Below are 27,045 nucleotides of genomic sequence, written 5' to 3'. Positions count from 1 at the left end.
ACTTATCTTTATCTGTATTAAAACCAGTTTACTCTGCCTTTCAAAAGTGGCTTGCAAATGTCTCTCTTGTGCTGGGGCTGTGGAGCCATAGGCTGAATGGGGTATGGTCTGTGAAGGTTCATTCAGTTCTGTGAACTAACTGGATCACAGTGAAGAGAGCAAGCCCCACCTCCCACAGTCAACCAAACAATGATAAATGTTACATTTTATTTTCCAAAGCATCATCTTTCAAGAAAGCAGTCAAACAAGTAAAAATTGGATATATCAGCATAAATAATACTTTATCTCCACTTGTCACTGATACTTGCTGCTGACAAATTGGTATAAATATTTGAGGTGCTAAAAAAAATGTGGAGTCATTGTGCTGAAACCAGTGAATCCATTTCCGAAGAGTTGAAATGAGTTTGGTCTTAATGTGAGGATAGACACTATCACATAGAGATGAGGCTTTCCACATCTGTCATCATGGTTCCAAACTTCTGTGGGAGAGGGAGAAGAATAGATAATAATGAGATCACAGTCAGAGTCCAAAAGAGACATCACATACTGATGTCTTTCACCTCTCCCTGGAGCAAACTTCTTCCATGTCGCTCAGTTAGACTCCTCTTTATATTAAACATCTCAAAGATAGACTTTATTTTGATTTCATGTAGCTATTAAAGGTATTACATTAAGTATTTGTTAAGAAATAATACCTTATTGCTTTTTAAATAATGTTTTAAAGAATACGTTTTGATATTAGTAAGCTGGTTCATGTTAATAGTAAGCCCTAGGTTGGTAAGAACAAAATTAAAGATAACATACAGAAGCAAATTACAGACAGGTTTCTTCCAGGTTTCTTGTTCTTTTGAATCCAGGATTTTGGATTTAGCTCCCAGGAGAAGACCTCTGATTTGCAGAATTATAGAAGATTCTCTGAGAAGGAGCTCTTCATAAATAAGAAGCTTTGTGGTCAGAAAGATCTAGGTTCTGGTCCTACCTCTTGGATAATGTGACTATTTTGTGCTTCAGTTTTCTAATCTGACAAATGGAGGGAAATGATACTCTTTTAGTAGTTTGTTTTAAGAAATAAGTAGGGTAGTCTATGACCATACCACCCTGGATGTACTGATCTCGTCTGATCTCAGAAGCTAAGTAGGGTTGGGCCTGGTTAGTATGTGGATGGGAGAAATAAATGGGGTAAAAATTTAAAAACACAATATATAGCACATAGTAAGCATTCAACAAACATTAGCTATTACAAATATTGTTGTTTTTATACCTCCAAAACCTATGCCAGACTGCCCCAGGCTCTCTATGGTTATTTTGCTGCTGCATTAAGATCTGAGTCATATGAAATTTGACTCTAATTCAGCTGTATTTCCTAAATTAACCATCTCATGTAATTAGCATCTCCTGATTTGTGTGTCTGAGTGTTTTTTTTTCCCATAATTATCTTTTCTTTTCCCTCTTAAACAACATTGCCACCCACGTAGTTTTTCAAATTATAGCTTTCATAGCCTTAGCTTATAAAACTGCTCAAATGGCCATCACTTTTTTTTTTCCTTTTTCTATCACAGTACATTAAAAAAAGAAGAAAAAAAACCTTGAGGAGCAGCACTCTGTTCCTCAAATCTATATAAAGGTCCATCCTGGACAAAAGGGGTAAAGAACCAGTTTGACGTGGGTTTTGCCCCAACAGTGAAATGATCCCACTTCCCTCTCTCACTCCCAGCTACTTCCTCAATTTTTCTCAATCAGAGCTTTGTGACTAATGGTATGTACTAATTTTAAAATTCATGCTGACCTTTGAATTAAACAAAGGTGAAACAGATATGCCTCCAAGCTACTCATTCTCCAACCATGAACACTGAGGCCCACTAGGTACTCTGTGAGATTTAGAGACCAATTTGGATTATAGAATATGAGATGCCAAAAACTCAGAAATGAATTTAGCTCATTCTTCCATAACCCTATGGGGTTCCTGCCAGGTTTGTACTGGCAGGTGGGGCATAAAAGAAGGGGAAAATTGCAAGGCAAAGGGAAACTTTCTTCATAACAGAAATTTACATTCATAATTAGTCCCAAAGAGCAGACATGGCAAGCACAAAACAGTACTATGGTTTCACTTTGTTTTTTGCATCATCCTTTCCTTTCTCTGCTTCAATCCAACTTAATTTTAAGAAAATAAAATCTTAGCACTGAAATTTAGAAAGAAAATGTATTTTGCTTCAAAAGAAAATCAGTGAGATCACTCATTCTTTCATCAGTTGTATAGATATCCCACTGAGTAACAAGTTTAATGGATGACACAAGAATGTTTCAGCAGATAGATTATCCTACAACAGTACCATGTCTAGTGCACATTAACATAACTTTTTCAAGCTGTGAAATTAATGAAGAGCCTCAAAGTTCCCTGACTCCATGTATTTTTTAAGATGACCCTTAAAAGAAGACTCCACACACAGCTCTTCTCTCGTGTGGTAGTTAGGCCTTATCATTTAGCAGCTGCTATTTTCCCTATGGGGGATTAAGAAAAGCTGCTGTCTCAATCTCTTGGACTGAGAGTGACCATCCACTTTAATGAAACCAACCAGCATGAATGTCAAAGTCCCCTTTTATCCTTCTATATACTACAAATGAATTACTAAACCCATGAACCTGCTTGAAGTTGGGAAATTTTAAGTCTTTAAGTTATAAGAGCTAGAAATATTTTTCATAAAACTTTTACTGAAATTTTAGCATACAATCTGGGACTGAATAATCATGTCAGAGAAATTATCTCATGTAATGATTTCAGAATCCTCTGAGAAAGGTCCTGAGACTGCCCCATTTGCTCAAGTGAGACATATGAGTCTTGGGAGTTATATTTCAATGTTAAGTATTTTTCAAAATAAATGAGGAAAACTGTAATCAGATCTGATTCCAAAGCCCATTTGTTTCCCTTCATTACTGAGCAAAATTCGTAAAAATAAAAATAATTGAATGTGTAGAGATTGACTCATTATCAGTTAAAAGAGTATAGCAATAAAAAGTATCTACAAATATTTCTAAGGTGAAAACAGCAAGAGGACAATTAATGTGAAGAAAAGGAATGATGGAGATGTGATGGAATGAAATCAGACAATGATGAAGTCTCTGTATCAACTGCCCCATCCCTTCCTGTGTGAAAAATAACCATGCTGAGAACAGAATAAAGGACTCTTTGTTTCCATATGCAGAAGACAAAGCATCTGAAGCTGAGTGTTGTAGCTGCCACTGTCTTCCTGTTTCCCTGCTTGAGGGTCCAATTAAAATAGAAAAAGTCTGGAGTTTGTGTTTTTCCGTTACCAATAGCTATATATTATTCACTTTGATTTCTCTAGGTATAAAGACAGTTGGGCTTATGGGAGGAAAGAAGCAAAGAGACCAGTGACTGCCATCTGCTCAGATCATAAGGGCAGCCTGTCAACAGAGTGCTTAATAAAGCCATTTCTTTCAAGAATACTTATCAACTATAGGGGCTACAGGCCACTGAACCCTGTGCAGAGTCAGCGATGGAGTTCCTTTACACCCCTCCCTCTAGGCAAATATCAGTGTCACAGTTTCCAGTGTTATCCACAAGACGCTAAACACCTGTTATTAAAAGGAAATAATTCCATCAAATAGCTGGAGACTTTGAAGTGTCTAAGCACTAAGTGAATATACAAATAAGTCAATATTTGTGTCATTCAATTGATTGTAAAATACTAATCAAATGTAAGGTGGTGGGCAGCCCGGGTGGCTCAGTGGTTTAGTGCCCCCTTCAGCCCAGGGTGTGATCCTGGAGTCCCAGGACCGAGTCCCACATTGGGCTCCCTGCATGGAGCCTGCTTCTCCACCTGCCTGTGTCTCTGCCTCTCTCTCTCTCTCTCTCTCTCTCAAATAAATAAATAAAATCTTTTAAAAAAAATGTAAGGTAGTATTAGGTAGGATACAGGTTGCTCTTATGTATTACATTGTGACATGTTCTCAACAACTGGATGACAGTTGTGTTGATACTTTGTATTGCATTGATAGTTTTCGAATAACAATACGGTCTCTCAAAAATTTTCTCAAAAGTCCTAAGAGTAGGAAGTATTATAGACTACATACAAATGTGGCTCTTTTTATTCCCATTTCAGCAATTTCTTCACTGTATCATAGATCTCTCATTTTGGTTATTTTTTATTGTTACATGGATATCTTCAAGAACAATTTTCCTTGAAGGAGGGAGACAGAATATGCCACCTCAAAATCTGCTACTTTGAGCTGACCACAATTTAGAAGAAGCAGATACCAGAAAAACTCTTGTCCTCTACCTATTTGCCTAAAACAGGACATAAGTCTGTAAAGGTGCCCCCCTCTCCTCTCTACTAGGAAGGACAGAAGTTAATCACCGGAGACAAGTCTAGATCCTCATCAGCCCAAAGAGGGTACTGGAAGGGTCTGCATAACAACCTTTATTAATTAGCCCTTAACTTCCATTAGTTACCCTCCATATAATTCCCTTCCCACAGTTTGCTGCCTTTGGAAGCCTAAAATCCTTTTCTTTTGTCTTGCCAATTCTCTATAAATTTATTGTTCTTGTTAAGATGCTGTATAAGCCCAAGTTCTAACCATTTCTTTGAGTTATTCATCATGGAGTTTTCTCCCATGTGATGGATGCTGCACATGTTAATAAACTGTGTGTTTTTCTCTTATTAATCTCCCCTCTTTCTGTCAGTCTACTTTGCACGGCCCCAGCTAGTGAACACAAAATAGGTGGAGGGAAAAGAAAATGTTTCCTTTCCTACTTTGGCACAGTTTATATCGGGAATATTGAAATAATCTCCCTGACATATTTTCTGGTGTTAGTTTATTAATTAAATGAGAACAACGACAACCTAAGATCTTCAGTTTTACCAGCCTACTATTTTGGAATTGGTTTGTGCAGGCTTATAAATGCCAACACATCATACCCATAGTCACTTTTTTTTCACATAATTTTTATATCTCTGACCCAAGAATTTCTTCATATCTGCCTGGAACAAATAGTTCAATTCTCCCATTCTCTCAAAATCTGAAGAATAAAAAAAAAAAAAAAAAAAAAAAAAAAAAAAAAACCCTAATGCAAAACAATATCTTGAAGTGGAAGAACATATTCAACATCCTTGAAAACTACCACCTGACTTTCTTTAACCATAGCTCAGTGTCTTTGAATCTGCTGTTTTATGGGCCTATGATAATCTTATTGTATTAGAAATTGTCTAGAGTCTGTATACTTTATTAAAGCCAAGCCCCCTGTCTACCTTTTCTGTCCAGGTGAGAACTGACACTCTTGAAACTAGAATAACCCAAATGTCTGAGCCAGAACTCTCTTTCTTTGCAAATTACTCACATGTGTCCCAAACTGTTGGTGAGCTGGTGTTGAATGGCTCTTGGATTTCTTTGTGTAGTTAGTCCCTACACTCCAAGCCATTGACTTATGGGTAATGTGGTGTGAAGCTTGCTTTTCCAATTGGAACTCTCTTTTCAATTCCAACCTTAGTCAGTGGTGATTGAATGTCATCACCTATAGATTGATTTTTGATCCTAAAATGTCACAGAGCATTCATCTCAGAATGGTTCCCAGGAGGTGACCATCAGCATCCCAGAAACCACTACCAGCAGCATGGTTCATCAATCAATATCTGCAATATTTTCTTTAAAACTCTGAAATGAATCCAAGTTTTCCCAAACCTCAAGCCAAGTACAGATGCATGGAAAATGTTAGCAATTTTTTTTTTCTTATAATTGGCTCTGTTTCATGCATACTTTGCAAAGATTTAGGTTTTTAGGTAAATAATGTATATGGCGGTTTCATTTGGTGGCAACCAAAAAATCAGGTGAAAACATGGTAACTCTGTCCATCTTTTCTTTTCTATTCATGGATTTATTCAAATCCAGATGATTCTGAGGTATGATTTTGTACGGACAACAACAAAATGTTCAAATAACCAGAAACAGTCAGCGTTCCTGAAACTCAGTCAACTACTATTAAAAAAGTCAAAACTGCAAAACTGTGACATTCTTAATAAAAAGGAATTAAGATGATTTTTGTTCAGTTAAGCAGAAAAAGTAGTTATAAAATAAAATCATAAAAATGTATACAAATACAGATAGACATTTTATTTTACCTTAAATACACAAATAAGCATGTGCTCAGCAATCTTTCTTTCTTTGTTTTTTTTGTTTTTGTTTTTGTTTTTGTTTTTGTTTTTGTTTTTTTCCGGCAATCTTTCATTAAGGGTCAAAACCTTTTCTATGAGGCTAACTCCAATAATTTAAATTTAACTCATCTTTCTTTCATAAAACCATATGTAGCATCATCTAAAATGCCCAGTTTTAATTTCTTTAAAGAGAAAAGGAGAATTTAAGGAAGAAAGAACAATCTGAATTAAGATCTTTCTAATTATTTTGCTCCAGTCCTTTTTTTTTAACATTTATTTTTAGACTCTATTCTTAAGTAATCTCTACACCCAGTGTGGGGCTCACACAATCCTGAAATCAAGAGTTGTATGCTCCCTTGACCGAGCCAGCCAGGCACCCCTCTCCAGTCATTTTAAAAGCTCTTACCAACACTTCATTTGACTTAAAATGTTTTAACAATGCATTTTCATTAAGTCTTTAAGAATTATTCAACTTAGTTTTATAGAAACAAGTTTTTTCTCTAACATGATTTGTTGACTACTATAACATAAAGTAATTTATGTAATTCAAATAATGGGTGAAATTGAAATTAAAATATAGAAACAAAGACAATTGACTCTTAGTGTATAACACAAAGGTGGCAGAAACTGATACGTCTAACTTGCAGAAACATTCAGTATACTGGGGCATCAATTACATGTTCATATCTGTTAGCTGTTGCTATAATAATATTTAATAACAAATAAACACACAACCTAATGTCATACAACATCAAACATTTACATTTCTCGGTCACAAGTTTCTGGGTCCTTTGGGGTTCAGCTGAAATGGGCTCCAGGTCAGGATAAGGCATGTTCTGTGTATTTCACTCTGTATCCCAAATTAAAAGGGAGTAGCTACCTGGAACATTTATTTCATGTAAAACACTTTAGAGAGATGGAAAAAAAAAATGAGTAAAGAATTATCTTTGCCCTTGAGGAGATGATGAATTATCTATGTTGAGATATAAAGAATAGTTCAGATTAGACAGTGAAAAGGAAAAAAAAAATGGTTCTTTGACTTTTAATGCCTTTATAAAACAATGGATTTACCTTCCTAAGTATGGTTCTGTAAGAACTAACAATAAAATTAGCTAATATACACTGATTATTGTTAGCAGCAAGTAATTACCCATTGCATTTTACGTGCATCCCCTCAGACCATCAGACCTGATAGGTTAAGTATAAGAAAACAAGGAAATATAATTCATTCCTTAAAACTAGGACACTGTGGTGCTCTTCAATAGAAGACACTTGGATAACACCCAGTCAATAAACAGGCAACCAACTGATGAAAGAAAGAAAAGTTTGACAATAATAGAACAGGGCAGTTACTTAAATTTCTTTTACTGTAAGCAGAAAAATGTTAAATGTACTTAAGGGAGTTGTATAGCATAGAGGAAAGAACACTGCACCATCTAAGATTCTTCCCTTTCCATCTCTTTAAAGTAGATTAGAACTTAGACACTCAGTGGGGTGCCTGCATGGCTCAGTTAAGCATCCAACTCTTGGTTTCAGCTCAGGTCATAATCTCAGGGTTGTGAGACTGAGCCCCATGTCGAGCCCCATGTAGAGCACATGGTGGAGCCCCATGTTCTATACTCAACAGGGAGTTTGATTGAAGATTCTAGTCTCTCTTTCTCTCTCCCCACTTGTACACATACCTGAACACACTCTCTCTCTAAAATGAATAAATCTTTAAAAAATAAATAAAATAACTTAGATACTCAAGAAAGTGACTGAATATAGATTCCAATGTTTGCTCTGCTACTAATTAGCAGTGTGGTCTTTGGCAAAGCACCTAGTGTTTCTAGAGATTGTCTTCCCTAGAAACCTTCTCTGATTACTCTTCTCCCAAATCTGGGATAGATGGGACATCCTTATTCCTTTATATCTTAATATTATCTCCATTACTTTGTCTATTAAATTGTTTTATAATTACTATGGATTATATTTGCCTCTTGTACTACCCTGCTCCTTGAGATCAGAGTCAGTGTCTTAAGAACTTTTTTAAAGATTTATTTACTTATTTTAGGGATGGAGACAGTGCAGAGAGAAAGAGAGAGTATTCTGAAGCAGATCCCCACTGAGCACAGAGTCCATCACAAGACTTAATCTTAGGACCCAAGGATCATGACCCTGAGATCATGACCCAAGCTAAAACCAAGAGTCAGCCACCCAACCAACTAAACCACCAAGGTGCCACATCTTACACTTTTCTGTAGAATTCATCTAAGAAAAAAAAATAAGACTTCTTGGTGATTTGTCTAAAGCACTCACACTCTACCATAGGCCCCCTCAGAAACTGTGTGAAAATCTGTTAAGTTCACTATGGCTGAGGAAATCCCAACATTTGCCTGAGAACATGTGGTTAAGAACTCTCTGCCCCATGCAGTATAATAATTTCTATTATAGGAACCAAATCCAAATTCAATAGATTAAGTTGATATTTTATTCTTCAACATCGCATTTAAATTCTGGCCTGCTTATATGACTTTGAAAATAAAATTTAGGCCTTTAATCTGCCATCTTTTGCTTGTTGGCAATTAAGAAAAAATGCACAAAGATGAAAATCTTGGTGTTTCCTGAACTCATGACAACTCTCTCCTTAAAAAAAAAAAAAAAAAAAAAAAAAAAAAAAGCCTTTTTAATAAGTCACTGGTATGACCTAAAGAAAATAATTCAATGTTAACTTTAGAAGAAAGTTGAGGTTTGAGTCAATCTAAGATTTTTTTTATTTTATTTTATAATTTGAGAAAATTGAGATCCTGAGACATAAATTAACTTGTACAAAGTCTCCTAAATGATACGCCAGGACTTTAAAAGTCTAATATGTATTTTTTTAAGAAGAATAAGATTAAAAAGAAAAATGACACAGTATCTTACTTCCTTCAGTGCCACACATATTACTCGTTTTTATCTGTCACCCTGACAACTCTTCATGAATATTCTTCAATCCAGAATCCTCTACTTCTATTTATGAAGAGCTGTGCAATGATGGGCAAGCCATTAGGCCTCTCTGGTTTCAATTCAAATAAGGAACTTTGTTTATATGATACTCCAGATCCTTTCTACATATCTCATGCATAATAGAGAGATTAGATTGGGATTTGGGAATATGTGTTATAAAATAGGATTTGAGGTATATATATTGCTGGAGAGGTTTGTTTTTTCCTATAATAGGAGGTTTACATTATAACACCAGAGTCTTGGAAACAGAATACTTGCACTCAACCTTGATTGAGTTCTGCACTGATGTATCACAAAGGGGCTACCAAAAGCTGAAAGCTCATATAAATAAAGTGAGATAATTTAAATTAAGGCAGGAAATTGAGTGTCAGATAAAGAGAGGAATATTACATATAGAAAAATATATATTCATATCTTTTGTTATTGCTAATTCATTTTCAAAATTCTCATATTGATCTTGGTTCTTTTTTGTTATAATATCCATTGAGGGAAATTTATAATAACATGGGCAAAATTACATACCTGGTGAAAGTTTAATTTGCTGGCTTTGTTCTGGTAATATAGTAAACATCTTATAAATGACCACTTTTGATCTAGCTTTGGGAGTTTACTGGGATGAAAAAGATTCATGTACAAAAATATCCCATATGGCTTGTGAAAAACTGCAAATGTTCTACATGACCAAAAGGAGTACCAATAATTTAATATTTAGCAATTACCAGATTTTCTAAAACCTTGAGCAGCATTATCTGTTATTTTATCTACATTAGCATCTTAACCATCTGGACCATAAAAATAGTCAAAGTAGACAGGTCCTTTGTCACCATCTTCTCCAAAGTTCTCACTTGAGAAATAGGAAAGTGAAGGCCAAGATATTAAGGGAGTCCCCCCACATGAGCAGCCATTTATAGTCACCAGTAGTTTCTCCTTACATAGCACAGGAGGGATGGTTCTCCAACTTCTCATCTAGCCAAATAGTAATCAGCTTTTACTCTTTTTTTTATCATAGTTTTATTACTCTGCAAAATACCTAGTTTCTACTGGCAAAATTTCTATTAGGTCAATTCTCAGAAGGAGAATTATTGCCACCCACATGTTCAAAAATTAATCTATTTTCTACTTTGGTTGCTGATGAGTACAAAGACATGATCACATCACACTGGTCCACCAGACTATATTCCAAAGGCCTTTGTAATGCCTAGTAAATCTGAGCTCAACTCGAAATTTATAAAAAACAAAATCCCTGGCTTTTCTCATAAAACAAAGTAGAAAGCTTTTCTTAGCTCTGTCTTCTATCTTGCTCCCAATTTAAGACTAAGCGTGCCTCTGAGTAGATGACATAAAATGGCCACCTCATGAAGACCTATTCCTACTCCAACTCCTGAGCAATCATATTTTCTAAGACAATGTACCCTAGAGGGTTAAAGTAAATATTTTGTATGGCACCCAAAGTCATTTGCAAAGCCTAGTAATCATTTCAGGTAATGAGAAAATAATAGAGGAAGCTCTGGAACGCAGCCACTAAAAGCCATCTTCTGAGGCTAACGTGCAAATGGGTTGGCTCGGTTCTGTTGCTTTTAAGGCACAGTGATTTAGGTGATTGTTTAAGTCCTTTTAACTACATCAGTATTTAAACAGCATTTGTATGTCTGAAGACCAGAAGACCTATAACAAATTTCACAGAAACCAACTCAATTTATTAAGAAGGAACAGCTTTAATAACCATAAGGATTCACAACACATGTGAGTCTGAGAACACACCCCAAAGATCACTGGAAGCCTGGAGCAATCTGCAATTGGCTATCCTCACCATAGAAAGCATAACAAACAAACAAACAAACCTGTCTTTTCCTGAAGTGAAGTCTACTTCCTTAAAAAGCTCAGTGACCTAGCCACTTAAAGTTTGTCTTTGTCTGCTCCTCTTTCCTCTGCTTTGAAAGCAGGTTAAGCCTTCTGGGTTATGCAGAGTCTGTAGCATAACCTGAAATACAACTTAATATGAGCCCATCACCAAAAAATCTTCATGACTACCCTGCTTGGTCCCCTGCAAAGCACCACTGTCCATATGGAGAGGTGTTTCATAACCCTTCCATGTTTATTGCTCCTTCTCAGCATTAAAGTATGTAAGCATCCAAAAGGGATGATTTCTTGGCTGCAATAGCTCATTTGAAATGCACTCCATAATTAACAACTTTGAAAGCAAAGAGGTAAATTTTGTCACATGTATTATTAAAGCAGAGTGAGATCCCCCAGGACCAAATTAGGCGCCTGATTAAAAATGTCCATGTTAAGAGAAACAAGTAGATAGGGAGCTGTGCTCTCAGCCATCCCAAATTAAGTCACTGATTGAAGCGCCTGTTCAAGCCATGTGGAAAGATGTAGAACTTGGGACTGCCCTGGTGCATCAGAACTCAAATGTCTCAACTTGAATGCAGGTCAGCCAGAGTCCATCTCAGTGGGGTCATCTGCAAGTGAGGACTTGAGGGACAGGGATGAGTTACCTGATGGGCAAGTAACCAAGTAACCACGATGCAGTAAGAAAAGTAATACTGGGAACTGATTCATTCTACAATATATTTTCAAGGCCTGAGCTCTATGCTAGGTTTTAGGCTTCTGGTGTTTTCTTTGCCCCTCTTGATTTAGGCCAAGATTTCTACCACCTCCACAGCCCTGGTTCCACTTGTATAAATTGTGGGGGTGGGAATAAATGACTCATAAGGGAACTCTTACATGATTTTAGGAAAAGAAGTTAAAAAACATCTATCTGAACTTTTATTTTATTATGGGATGCAGTATATTTTCATTTAACCACATTCAAATTGATTTTATAAAGATTTTTTAAACTCTAACTGCTGCCAAGCTTCTAGAATGATTTGCAATAATCTCTGAGAAGTGCTACACAGCCATCAAAAGAAGGCCAAACTGCAGCACCACAAATACTGTCACGTTAGGAGCGAAGAATTCCTAAAACTCTGATGCCTAAGAGAGATGAGAACAACAAAACACCCTCTTAACTTATTGGTGATTGTGGCAGGCAAGAAAGAATTTAATGAGCTTGGCAAAGTAGCTCAGTGGCGCTCTGCCTGGACTCAGCTCTGTGCATCCCACATCCGGAGATGGCTCTTTGTTTAAACAAGCCTAACTCCCTGGAGTTACTTTTTCCCTTTTCCTAAGGCAGTGTGTTTGGTTGACAAGAAATGTCTTCCCCAAATGAATGCAGCTACCAAGGATACACAAAACCAAAAATTCAATTAAAAAATTTTTTAAAACTGAAAAAGAAAAGAAAACATGCTAATGTAGTAATCCCAGAGACTCTGTCTTAATGAGCATGCTGACTATTGCCAAGTTGAAACTGTTGTGGGAATCATAACTCGAAATTTCCTGCTCTATGTAAATTCTCTGGGGCCAAATTGCCACAAAGATTTGTCTTATATTGAAATTCCATGTTTCCAGAATGTAAAGAACAATCTACCTTCATATCCAAAGTAAATCAAATTTAAGGGAGGAGTTACAAGGTGACCTTGGATATGTCATTTCATCCTTCCGAATCTCATCAAATGAAACGAAGGTTTTTGGATCTCTTAGTCCCTTGCCAACACTAACATTGTATGATTCTGTTTTACAGGTGCTACCCAGTAATTGAAAGTTATATAAATCACACAGAAGTAAGAAGGAATGACTCAGGAAAAGCAGTTAGAAGCATCTCCTTCAAAACGTTAGCCAACGGGTTAATTTCTTTGGCGTATTGCCTCCTTAACTTTCAACATCTAATATCACTTTCTCCACAGGATTTTAAAAAATAAAATCATTTTTAAATGACCCAAACTCTAAAGGATGACTTGAAGCTAAGAAGATAAAACTACTATGGATAAAAGGTAAGAATGACCATTCATTGAAGAACCTGGTCTCTGTGTTTTTTTATATCATATTCTGAAAACATTTTTCCTAATGTTCTTATTTCAAGGTATATGATACATTTCAGGCTTTATCCTCACATGACAACCTGTGTTTTGCAGAATCCTTAGTGGGATGAAGCCCTATGACATAATATAAGGTTTAAATGACACAGAATGTGCAAGTGAAAGCCATCCTCAATGACAAGGAAGAGAGTCTAGTCCTTTCTTCCTTCTAGATATTGGTTGCATTTTAATTCATATTTATTTTTCTCTCATTCTTGTAAACCACTCTTGTCCATGTGACAAAGATCTAGCTATGGTATGCAGAAGAAAATGAAAACAAAGCCTAAGAAGAAGGAGGAGGAGGAAGGAAAAAGAAAGGAAAGGAAAGGAAAGGGCATAGAATATAGTTGGTATGAGGTTGTGAGAGTGAAGAGCAGTAAAAAATATCCAGGAACCCAGCTTTGCACTAATTAACTTTGTGCTTGATCTTTAATAAAAGAGTAGATGTCTCTGAACCTCATTGCCTCAACTATAGAATTGATTTGGCTGGATTATTCATGATTATGAGTTGCGTTTACCATTCCTTCCAACTGAAACATGTTATGACATAAGTGACTAGAAAACAGTTATGATTTGAAAGCCCAAATGGTGAAAAACCGTAACGTCCCTAGTTGTGATCTTTTTAAGATCAAAAAAAGTTTTGGTAGGCTTGGCAGGAGGAGGCGAGGGAGGGGGGGGTGGTAATTGGCTGCTTGCTTCTTCTTAACCTGCTATTAACATTCTTTTTTCTCTCTACCCTGTCAGCTCAAGGGACACGTTTTACTCTTAGCACCTCTCCTAAATTCTGAATTCACAATATGCCAGAAGGTCATCAAAATTGTCTTGCTCCTTTCTCTAAGTACCCAGAAACAATTATTCAAATGTTTGCCACTTACATGGAACTGAAAGCGGCTCCGAAGAGTTGAGGGAGTTAGTATAAAGCTTCTGTCAGAGATGCTAGATGGAGGGGTGATAAGACTCATTGAAATGTAGATCGCGGAGAGAGAAGGTTTACAAAGCACTTAGAGAGTCTAAGATGAAAAGAATTATATTAGTGCCAACGAGTATTATTCCATAAAAATTCCCTTTGTGACTGATGAGAAGGAGTTCAAATCTTCAAATAAAACATTTAATTCACACCTGACAGCAATTTTCAGGGTATGGAACAAGCAATGTTAGTAATTCCATTCTTAGCCCAGGGAAAAACCGTGCAGTGGAATAGAGTGGCAATAAAATAAATGTCTATGGTTCTTAGAAAAGAAAAACTCTGAAGAGAAAGGCCCTCTGGCAAAAAGAGTAAACCCCATGTGCTGGTCTGAATTTCTCTAACTTTCCATTAGTGGGCTAAGGGGATTACAATACCTGTGCTATTTCTAGACTGGTTTCACTCACACACTAGTGCATGCACACAGTTGACCCTTGGCATTTGTGAATTCAGCAGTTGTGTTGTTGATCACTTACAAGCAACTTCTGAAGGTCTTTGACTTGTGGTTGTCATTTTGCTGAAACCCCAGCATAAATAGAGCTGGGTAGGAAGGTTGCTGAAATGAGTCAGTTAATGATTGAACCCAGTAACTACTTCTCAATGTGACTGCACTATTCTCTACTCTTCTGTTGGTTTGCTTTAATTTCCATGAAGTAATATACTAGATGGCTCCCTAAATGGGAAAGAACAAGAAGCAAATGATAGATTTGTGTCCTATATGTTGGACCTAGGATGGACAATTGCACCATTTCTGCTACCAAGTGTAACCAACTGAAGAACAGAAGGCATAAGCAGATGAAGTATCAAGACATATTTGGTTCCCAGTAAACTGGTTTAATGAATGCACTTTGGTCTATTGCCACATTTAGGCTTCCCACCATTTTCCTCCTAGAATGAAATACACCTATCCTGTCATAGCAGAGCACTAGACAGAAATAAGTCTTTGCTCCCAGTAACTTGTAGCAGTAAGAGAAGAGAAACATGGGTGTTTCTGCCTCATAGGGAGGTTTTGCTGTTCTTATGAATAGAACTTCCTATTCTCTTTGAAATATTAGGAATTTCTTTTCTAGTTTGTGCTTTCCTCCTTATTCCCTTACTCAGTCCTATCCAAGAAAAAGAAGACAATTTGGATTAATGAGATTGGAAACAATCCATGGGATATACGTAGCAGAACCCTTCTTGTTAGCTTTCAGAGCATTCTTTCCTCTTCAGTTTGTGTGGAAGATTGCTCGTCAAGCAGTGTTTCTTCACCTTATGGCAGAAGGTTCACTCAGGATGTTCCAAAAAGGGAGGAGGGGCCTCCAAATGAAAGTTTATGAAAGCTTCACCCTGTGTCACCAATCAAATATGCCCTCCTTCTTGGAGAAGGAGTAAGTAAAAGGTAGAAAGTAGGGCTAGATGTATTATTCATGGAAGCAGGTGGACACTTTGCTATCTGAATTTATGTCTTCCACATTTCCATTTTGTGTCTGGAAGAACTCATTAAGATCTGCCAATAGTAGTAGGAGTAATTACAATAAAAATAACATTCTGATAAGATAGGCTAAGGTACATCACAGTAACAAACAACCCTAAAACCTCAATGATATAAAACATAAAAAAATTACTTCTTAATCACTTTCTATGACTACTGCAGATTAGTACCTCAGTACTAAAAACTGAGGGCAAATAGCAGATAATAAGATAGGTGTGGAAGATGCAAATATTCAAAATAGTTTTAAGTATGTGATCTAGTTCAAGAAATTGTTGGAATATAATTCTTTATGGGTCTCCTGAGTTTCTGTCCATCTTACAAGGAAAATAATGACAGCTTTTGTTCTTGACTTTCTTTTAAAATATACTAATGTAGCAAGCAGCCTTGGAAGAGAATGGTAATGTCTCCCTCTGAAGCAGCAGGAAGATTTACTTTCTATATAGAATAATAAAGATGTCTCCCTTCAGGAAAAATGGAGGATTTGCTTATAGTTCATTATAAAAGAGTTATATTTCCCAATTTGGAGATATTTGGCTATTGACATAAACCCACTGCAGTACCCAACTAAATTGCACCTCAAATGGTATTTGAGGAGCAAAGAAAATCAATGTCACCATGAGGCACAGCATCTTGCCATGCTACAAGTAACAGTGTGATATTTCTCTGATCCAATGAGCCCTGTATCTTCTGTCAAGATCCATGAAACTGTGGCATGCTAATTTGTTACCTTGAAAACAAAATAAAATCTCAGACTCTTCTCAGTTCTTGACAGATATTAAACAATTAGATGAAGAATTTCAGCAGAAAGCTGGAAACTATTATAAAATGGAAATCGTAGGACTGGAAATACAGTAACTGAAACTGAGAACACAATAAACAGGTTCAATAGCAAATTAGACACAGTTACAGAAAGGATTAGTAAACTAGAAGATACATAAAAAGAAAATAGCCAGATTGAAGCTTGACAGAAAGAGATGAAAAATACAAAAACAACTTCAGGTCTGTGTGAATCCATTCATAATTCTATTACCTCCACATCCTAAAACTTTTTGAATTCAATATGTATCATACTCAAGTATGTCTCTATAAATTTACTTCAAGTATGTATATATGTACTGTATGTTTGTACATATACTAAACAACATAGAGCACTTTCGTACTACTAGAAACTTTATCTCAGTGGTATTACAATATGCTCGCTTTTTTTACTTGAATTCTATATAAAATTGTTCTTAATAAACCATTTTCATTGACTCCTCTTATTTTATATAACACAGAAAAATTTTAACATTGATTAACGTGTCTTTTCACCAAATTTTATACTGCTTTATAAAGTGATTCTACAGCTTTCCAGGCAGATCCATATTTATTTCCCAACTTCAGTCATAAACAAAAACCTAGGCTAGAAAATAAAAGTTGAAAACTAAAGAATGCATTTAAAGAAAGTAAAACACTCTGAAAGAAATTTAGAGTCAATATCAGTACATGACAAGACCTGGAGAAAGATGTGAAATTAAGGCATTCAGAAAGCTCTTTATAAAATTTATCAGTTACAAAATTTATAAATTCCCTAAGGAAGATGAAAAAGGGATCAGCATGATTGAAAATTAATGGAGGAATAGATAACACAAAATAGATAACACAAAATGGTCCTCAGTATCTCAGAGCTCTCCTGTCATAAGGTAATAGTGTCCACTGCAGATCATAAAGTGACACTACGAAATATTCAATGACCAGACTGAACCATGATCAAATGGTATTTTCTCTCAATAAGTTGCATGAAGCACTACAGAATGAGCGGGGGAGAATTTCAGTCCATTTCAATGGAAATGCATAATGCATTTATGCATTCGGAAATGCATAAATTTGTTCATTAGAATTTCTCACCAAGATAAATACTGACACAGTTACCAGAGGGAAGGGGGTTGTGAGATGGGTTAAACAGGTGATGGGGATTAAGGAGTGCATTTATTGCAATGACCACTGGGTGTCATACGAAATTGTTGAATCCCTATATTGTACACCTAAAACTAATATAGCACTGGAATTAAAATAAAAACTTAAAGAGCCAAAAAAAAAATACACCAAAGATAAATGTTGACATATGTCTTCCAATTCAAGAAAACTGAAGAAATAATGTCTAAAATACATGGAATTTGAAAAATATCACTGCCTGAAATAGGGAAAAAGATAATTCTAACATATGAAAAATTCATTTTATTATAGTCATTGAAATGAGGAAGGACTTGCTCCAGTAAAAATATTTAAAAGAAAGCCTTAATATCATTCCTGGAACAGGTTTTCTGTAATGAAAGTGGTGAAGGTTAAGACAATATTTAATAGGGCACACTTTGTAATAGATATGTAAAAAGAAGAGTTTTGAACTATTTAATTTTATCCAACTTAAGCCTACCCCCAGAAAATACAACTTGACCTTGGATAGGACCGCTCTTGGCAGCGGAGACAAACCCTAATGGAGCTGACACCTTGAGGTTATCTGATGACTGCACTCCTTCAAGCTGGGCATCTGGGCCCTCTTTGAGAAAAAAAAAGAGAGAGAAAGAGAAATTTGGGGAGCTGGGCAAAAACACAAGCCTAACTCTTAAGACAGGAATGCAGAGATCTTTTCCTCTTGGGCCAGTCTTGTAATGGTAAGACTTCCCCAATGTTAATAACCCTCTGTGCTGCATATTTTTCTCTTTGCCCCTCTAAATCCACTCTCTTTCCTCACCTGTGACCCTTCACCTGACCTTTATTGATTATATCAATAAGCTTTCTTGACCTTTGGTTTGCTGTTCAGTTCAGCCAATGAGAATCACCTGCAAAACATCAAAGGGCAATAGGAGAGGAAGGTCAGGGTGTTTATTCCCTTGCTGCAACACTGCCAGGCTTTGGATTAGTGGTATTCCCACACAAGTCACTGCTTCTGCTACACATCCCTCCTCTACAGCTACTCTGCTCTCTCCACATGTCAATAATGGCTCCTTCCACTAGACCCTCCATGATTACAAATGTGAGGGCTAGTTATTGCTGCAGTAGGGGTGGGTATATCATTATCCAATATACATCATCATTGCCTACACCTATGCAAAAAAAAAAAGTCCCTTTACTAAGCTGTTTTCAATTATCCTCTCTCTTCCTATTAAGACCTTGGCTAATTCAGTCTACTTAGAAGTCTCTCTACAAATACTTTTCAAAGGCAATAAAGAAATCCACTATAATATACTGCAGGCAGAGGGTGGAATAGGAGGAAAAGTTATTAGGGCACAATTAATAAGGCTGAATCTGATGAGCAGCAAAAATTTGTTCATTTTGCCAGGAAACCCCTCTCAATTTTGTGCCTCTGCTGTCAATGCCCCCTTTTTATTCTTTGGAGCATATGAACATACTAGTTGATCTGCCCAGAAACTACTTGGCCAGAAAGCTTTCCAAAAAGGCCAAGTTTCTTTGTTCATGAACCCAAAGAATTAGTAAACACAGTTTATGGCCAATAAAAATCCCACACACAGCTTGGGCAAATAATAAGGTGAAAGCAGTTTCTTATTAAAGCTATGATTAGGTTTATCACATCTAATCATAACAGTCTCACCAGGGAGAAAAGTAAGCAAGTCTTCATTATGCACCACTACCTGCCAAAGCCAAAATTCTCTTAGGAAACAAAAACAAAGCCGAAGTGAACAATAGCATGCTTTTGGAATATATACCTTTACCCAAAGAATTTGGTCCAGAATGGAATGCAACTGATAAGTAATCACTTGACCAGTTAGTTGAACCAGTTTTACCATGAAGCTAATGAAGTTTAAGCTTTAGCTTTACTTTACTTGCCCAAACCCCTTCCAAGGCTCTGGGAGGAACTCCAACAATATGTTCACATGGTCAGTATGTGTTTGAAGATTTGCCAAAATAAGAATTTTAATCACAATTGGTTAAGACTTATCTGTTTCCACTCTGCTTTTCTCATCATTGGACTTCCAACTGTGTTGGATAATGTTCGAGTGGCTATAGGCATTTTTACAACCTGGCTAAATAGCAGTTCAGTTAGGGGTACATTTAGTTTGGATTGATGTGATATATGTATGTGGTTCTCAGTCACTTCTGCATATAGTTAAGTTACTGCAAGCTTTCCTTTTGTAGGCATGGCCTACAGGAATGTTCCCTCTGCCCACTGTGCCAACGCATCCTACACTAGACACAAAGGTGCCGGCCAAAGTGTTACCATGATGTGAATATGGTGCCCGGGCCTAAGTATTACCATGATGTGAAACAGTAGCATGAGGGAATTAGAGGAGAAACAAACTTGAAAGTTCTGGATCCAGAAGCTGGTATGTGCAATAATGTGAATAATTTTACATATTAGACAGGTGACATTATCCATAGATTCAGTACTCAAAAATGCATAATTAAAACAGAAGTTCTCTCCTATCAGGAATATACTCAATAATACACAAGATGCAGTTTCCAACAGCATACATGTCTTTTCTTTTTTGATGAGAATCGAACAAAGAAACGATCAAACAGAAATCCTGTGGTAAAAGAGGGCAAATCTATAGTCATCCTACAAACAGAGAAGTACATCTATATTTTTATTATTATCAAAAATATAAAAAAGTGTCAATCAACATCTCTAGAGGAAAGACTGAATTATCTTTCCATTCTCTCCATAGAAAATGATATCACAAAATATTGTTATGTGAAGAAGCTGTCAAAATAACATATAGGGAAAAAACGTATAAAAGACAAGTGGCAGGCTGTTAAATAATGTAAAAATCATTATTTTTCTGTATTTTTTATGTCTGTGATGTTTGCCACCTTTTTAAAAACTGTGTACTTGGTTGTGATTTCTTTTTCCAGATAAATATTCACTTTTATCTCTAATTTTATATTTGTGAATTTTTATTCTTTTTCCCTAAAGAAGCCCCTGCCCAAATTGTAGAGGCTTCAAGGCCTATGAAAGCTGGATTTCTCTGCCAGTTGGCCTCAAACACAGTGATGTACCTTCCAGGCTCGAGTGCTGTCTAACTCCATAAACACAGAGCAAGTGCTACATAGAATGGGACATAAGGGAATTGTCTCGATATTGGAAAGAATACTTATTGTGGGTAATATGATGACTTCATCTACTCAGAAATGTAACTTAATCAATTGCTTTGAGAAGGTCATCAGGTGTATTCTGTTATCCAGAAAGGAGCTATGAAGTTGGACTTCAGAAAAACTGTCCCTTTGTTCTCTTAGTCTATAGTATCTTCTAGCCACAAAGAAGTCAGATGACTTCTCTGGGCCTTTTCAGCTTCTTCATGCTGAAAATAGGTTGCCTCTGGGCTACTTTTTCTTTACTATCTATACAAAATGGCTCAAGGTCACCTCACCTTCGCCTCACCCATTAAGACTTCCCAGAAAGCCCTTGACCTCATGGTCAAGCTCTTCCTTCAGTCTAGAGCTTTTTTCTCATTTTTCTCTTCAAGTTTCTTACCTCCTTTCTTAAATAAATTGACAATTGCAATATTCTTTTTTACTTTATTGTTTAAACCAACTTTAATCATTTTTGTCTGAATGAACCCCAAATAGAAAAAGTCCTGGCATGAGGTTTGGCTATATTTCATAAAGAAATAGGTCTATTCAGGCATTTAAAAAAAAAAAAAAAAAAGGTGGGGCATCTGGGTGACTAAATTGGTTGAGGGTTTGACTCTGGATTTCGGCCAGGGTCATGATCTCAGGGTTGTGGGATTGAGCCTGAATCAAGCTCTGTGCTCAGCAGGGAGTCTGCTTTTCTCTCTCTCTCTCTCTCTCCCCTGCCCCCTCTGCCTCTCACTCTGCTTGTGCTCACTTTCTCTCAAATGAATAATTTTTTTCCAAAAAAAAAAAAAAATGGAGGTTAATTCTCTGCTATCTTACCCGGCCAACCAACTTAAAATACATGCAGCTTTTTAAAGTAGAAAAATTCTTCCAATGTTCAAATATTAGAAAACTTTTGAAAACTAAATGGAAAACTTTTAAATAATTGAAATTTAAACTTTAAAATTGTATTTAAGTTTCAGTTAGTTAACATACAGTGTGATATTAGTTTCAGGTGTACAATATAGTGATCCAACAGTTCCATACAACATTCAGTGCTCATCACAGAAAATGCACCCCTTAATCCCCATCACCTATTTTACCCATCTCCCCACCCATTGTTTAAGTAGGCTCCATGCTCAGTGTGGATGGGGCTTGAACTCATGACCCTGAGATCAAGAGTTACATGTTCTATTGACTGAACTCTAATACTAAGTAAGATATTGTAAAGTATGCATATATAGAACTACAATTTATTACATTAATTCTACTATAAATGTTATTATTATCACCTCCAGAGTTATTTTTTTCCCAGAGTTATTTTAAATTTCCCTTTTTCTTGCCGTTGACTCAAGTTACAGAAACATGCAAAATAGATGCTAACAACAACAACAAAAAAATCACAGAAAAAGAAGATGGATACAGCTATTCAGACCCATAAAGTGGGTCATTGTTAAGAAAACTGAGCTGTTTTACCATCCCAGGAAGGGCAGCATCCATTCTTCTAGCGAAGACAAAAAGTCCCACCTCACATTCAATTGGCTTCTCTAGGTCTCTAATTTCTATATACAAAATGGGGCCAAGAGATGGAAGAAAGAAATACCCTCTTCACACATAGAACTTTCTTTTAAGTAAAAGAATTATAGAATTATAAGGAACCTTAGAGATCATTTATTCTAGTAGCCCCATTTTAAAAATGAGAATAAAGACCCAAAGAACCTAACTGGCATGGAGGATCATATCCATATTCAAAGCCAACCTGGGCACCAATGCAGTTCTCTTGATTCAGGCCATTCTAATCTCTAGAATGCAATCTACTTACTTAAATTTAGGATGCTAAAAAGATTTATCTTTAGGTTTTAGTTGTTCAGGATACAGATTCCATGGGCACACAAAAATGACACACAAACTGGAAATACCAGTCTTATGTTTAGTCACAACAGTCTACTTGTTTTATGATTTTTTTTAACAAATTCATTCCATATGCTTGGCTTGTATTAACAATCCCTCTCTCTTTTTTTCCTGCAGAAATAAAATGCTGATTTTTCAGTGAACACTCAATGCTATCAGCATTTAATTGCACAAGACTTAATTGTGAAGCTAGGTGGAGTTTTAACAAAGGATCGATCTCTTCATTGCAAGAGCAATGAGTTTCTAATGGTTCATTGGTCTGCCAAACCTCTTTGCCCTCCCAGTGCTAGGTGGAACCCTCTGCTGCCTATCTAGGTGTTAATCACTGTCTCTGACAGCTGATCAAAGGCATTTTATTTCCAAAAGCATTTTAAAAAATACACAGAAAAGAGTAGGAAATAGAAAAAAAGTAATTACCCCATTGTGTTAGCACTACAATAAGAGATCTCCAAGTCTGCATTTCTAAGGAAATGTATCAGTCAAGGTCTCTTAGTTGCAAGTGATAGAAGCTCACTGCAGTTTAGGCAAAATAGGGAAATTATTGAAAGGATACTGAGATGTCTTATATGAAGGCCAGACGAAAAGAAGTGCAGCTGAACCCCAAGGACAACTGGTATTGCCATTTTCTCATTCTTGTTTCCTTGTACATTTTAATTCCATTCTCAGAGACTAACCTAAACCACAGAATGAGGAACATGACTGCCAACAACTCCTCTGCTTTCTACCTCCAGCATTCAGGATGTTCAAGCTTTAAAAGTCCCAGGGAAGAACATAATTGGCCCAATTCCTTCCTGGAGGACTTGCTAAATTCAGGCAGGCAGGACCACACCAGGCAAAAATTTCATGACTGAAAGAAGGTAGTGCTGCTTCCAGCAGAAAGGAGAAGTGCTTGACAGATTAAAAATTAAAAATAATTTAATATCCACTAAAAATATTTTCAATTATGGAAGCCATAAGTATATCACTAGGGACAGTAGGGTATAAGTAGTTCTGGTCTCGGTTTCCAAATTTAATAGCTCTGGACCTCACGCCAATACCTTAATCCACTAAGCGCCCTTGGCCTCAGTAATTAATTCATAAAATGGGAATAAATATTTAAAATTCCTAAAGGCGGGAGACTAGAGAGGGCATGTGGCAGCCATGAGCATACGCCTTGCAAACCTCCAACATGGAAAGTGTATTCAACCAGGGGCCTCAGCTGCTATGCTTTGAAATTCATTGACTGGCTTATGCCAAGGCTGCTCTCAGACAATGACTGAGTATGGGAAGAGTGGGGGCAGGAAGGGAGTGTTACAAGAGACAGACTCAGATTCCTGGGAGACAGAGTACTCTGCTGTCATCCAACTTTAGTTCAGAGTCCCCAACAACTTTGCTGCTTCATCCTGAGACTGCATGGCTATCTATGTCATATTGACCTAAACTTCTCTCCCTCACTTGGGATCAGACTTCCATTATGTGGTCTGGGAGGTCTTCCAGTTTTTTTATTCCCTTTCCATTTCCTTTCAGACAAACATTTTCCCAAATAAAATCCACACATGTTTAGTCCTGTCTTTGTACCTGCTTTTCAGAGGACGTGGACTAATATAAGATGATACCAAGTTCACTATTTAATCATCTTCATGATCTGTGATATAATTAAAATGCATTTCACCTGTAACAATAGGTCTATGAATAAACTAAATCACCCGGGAGATTTTTTTTAGGAACTGATTCCAATTACTCCTCCTCTACCTACTGAATCAAAGTCTCCCAAGCTTATTCCTGGAATTCTATATTTTATAAAAAGGCTCTTGTGATCAGTGTGGTAATCATAAGTACTATAATAGTTCCTTTCACCCCTTTCTCCATCTTGAGGGCACTCAACAGGATTGAACTCCTTGACTCTCACTGTTGGGAGAGGGAATACATGACTAGCATCAGCCAATGAATTTTGAAAGGAAATAACATGTTGTTTACCAGAGTAAGACCTTCCAGATCAGTAGTATTCCATAAACTATTTTTTCCCAGTCCATGAAAAGATAAGTACAAAGATGGAAATAAATATTTATAAACTGTAATAGTAATTTAGTATTGCTACAACATCCAAACATGTGGTCAATGATTTATCTTTACCATATTTTATAAAAGTATTGGTCCCTAACAGATTAGAATAAAATAAATCAATGAAAATTGGCCTCCTACCTCAGATAGTTTAAAAAAGTACAGTTTAGAACTTTCATTTTGGTCTGGCACTATGAATGGCAATCAAGGTGATGATCATTCTACTAATTTGAATCCAAGAGCAACTAATGAGTGGAATCCCCATCCCATCTCTACCTTCAGCTCTTAGTGAACCCACAGTGGAAATGTTAACTTGAATAGGAAATAAACTTCTGTTGGGTTAAGCCAGTAAGATTTGGGAATTGTTATTATAGCAAAATTTAGCCCATCCCAACCAATACAGTCTCATAATTTAGGACCATGTGCACAAAAAGAAAATAGAAAATCTAGTTGATATACTTATGGATCAAAGAAACCTAAGATGTCATCAGAGGAACTGAGAAAGATGGAATTTAAAACTAGAATTGGTCAATGAAGAAACTTCATTAGATAGCATGCAATATTTCCCTTAACATTGCAAGTAAGAGAAGTTAATCTTCATTAGGCATTCCCTGTTACAAGTGGAGGTAAATTATTAATAAATATTGAGTGTCAAACACCATGGTAAGCACTTTAGATAGATTACCACACTTAATCTAATACAAACTCATGAGGCAGGTCCTATAATTAGCAGAATTTTACCAATAAAGAAAATGAGCATTGGAATATTTAAGTAACTTGTCTAAGGTCACAAAGCTAGTAAATACAGAGTCAGATTCAGAGTCAGGTAACTGTATGCAATAATAAGTTATTAACCTTGTCCAGAGCTAAAATATGCCTCTTTGTCTTTTCCATTCTACTACACCTAATTCTTATGAATGGCGAGGCAGGTTAAATTCAATCCCTTTCACTTTAATGGGAATCTAAACATATTCAAAATATTAAAGGGAGCAGATGCGAAAACTAACAAACACTGGATGCTTATTATAAGTATTGTAACATTTAATTCTCATAGCATAACTTACACAGAAGAAAATAAGGCTCAAATATTTAAATAATTCTTCCATGACTAAAACCATAAGTGGAAGTATTGAAAATCAACTACGTGATTTTTCTCATGTCACTGTAGAGCCTGTTGATTAATAGAGACACAATAATTATTCTCTTTTAAGAGTTCATCTTTCCCAATAATTAAAAAATATTCATTCATTCATTCATTCATTCATTCATTCTTTTCACTTATAATAAAAGACAGTTTTTACTTTGGCCCAAAAATGTCCTGCATTTTCTGCCCCCTAATACCATTCTGAATTCACCTCAAACTACTCTCTCCCTTTTTCACTCAATCTCAGTCACTGTAGTTATTCTAGTTACTATTGCATAACAAACCACCCCAAATCTTTGTGGTATAAAACAACATTTATGTAATACGCTCACAAAGTCTGGCCAGAAAAATGGAAAGAATATTAATATCACATTGTAAGAAGCATATGTGAGATGGATATACTGTGTGGCCAGTCACACTAGCCTTCTTGGTATTCCTTCATGTTGCAGGTCAACTTCTACCTTAGGGCCTTTGTGGTTTCCTCCTTCTGGAATGCATTTTACCCAGATATCTGCCAGGCCAACTATCTTCTGTCCTTCAAGCCTTTGCTCAAAACTTACCTTCTTCAAAGAGATTTACCCTAATCAGTGACAAAAGCTCTGTCTTTAGTCAGACTTAATCAGGCTCTCTCAGTCTTTTTCTCACCTTGGCTTCAGTCAAGAAACCCATCTTTGGCCAGCCCAACACAGTACTAGCAGGAATCCTGCTAAGGTTTATTTGATCCTTGGTATCTGATCACCCTTGATTTTTAGTCAAGTTTCTCATACCCCAATGTTGATGAATAAGTTCTTGGTCTGCCTCTAACAAGAATCCTGTTAGGCCAAGATAGCAAGAACAACCCTATCCTTGATGTAGCTACCCTCTTAGTAATTTTCCACCCACCTATTCTGTCACTCTGCTTCTTGGCTATAAATTCCCAACTGTCTTTGCTATGTTTGAAGTTGAGTCCAATCTTTCTCTCCTGCTACAATACCTCTATTGCAAAAGTCTTGAATGAAGTCTTCTTTACCATTTTAACAAGTCACAATTTTTCCTTACACCAACCATAACTAATAGTTAAATCCAAGTTGCTAGTTTGGACCATTTAACCTAAGAAGACTGTTCCATCATCCAACCTTTAGAGCCAAGTCTAAACTTCCACAGACTGACAAAAGCCTACCACTGATTTCCTAAAAGAAAAATGAGTTGTTAATCTCATTTACTTTCTCTGCATATTTGAGTACCATCTGAGGAGGCCTACCTGGTTCTGGCAGTGAGAATGCCTAAGGAGCCCTTGAAGGTATCCCAACACTTGGAGAGACTTGCTGAGATTTGATGTTGCCTCTGTATGTCTGTGGTTTCTCCCT

At 36.4% G+C, this 27,045-nt stretch overlaps 1 long non-coding RNA gene across 1 annotated transcript; it reads right to left on the bottom strand.

The window, feature by feature from the left end:
• Positions 1-193: 193 nt before the first annotated feature.
• On the bottom strand, positions 194-27,045 carry LOC118355488 (uncharacterized). Its single transcript, XR_004818041.2, has 2 exons — positions 26,940-27,045; positions 194-479 (listed from the first exon to the last, which is right to left on the bottom strand). It is a non-coding gene; the product is annotated as an uncharacterized LOC118355488 (long non-coding RNA).

This window comes from Canis lupus, chromosome 8, assembly GCF_003254725.2.
Source record: "Canis lupus dingo isolate Sandy chromosome 8, ASM325472v2, whole genome shotgun sequence".
NCBI lineage: Eukaryota > Metazoa > Chordata > Mammalia > Carnivora > Canidae > Canis > Canis lupus.
This window is presented reverse-complemented; position numbering and strand designations above follow the sequence as displayed.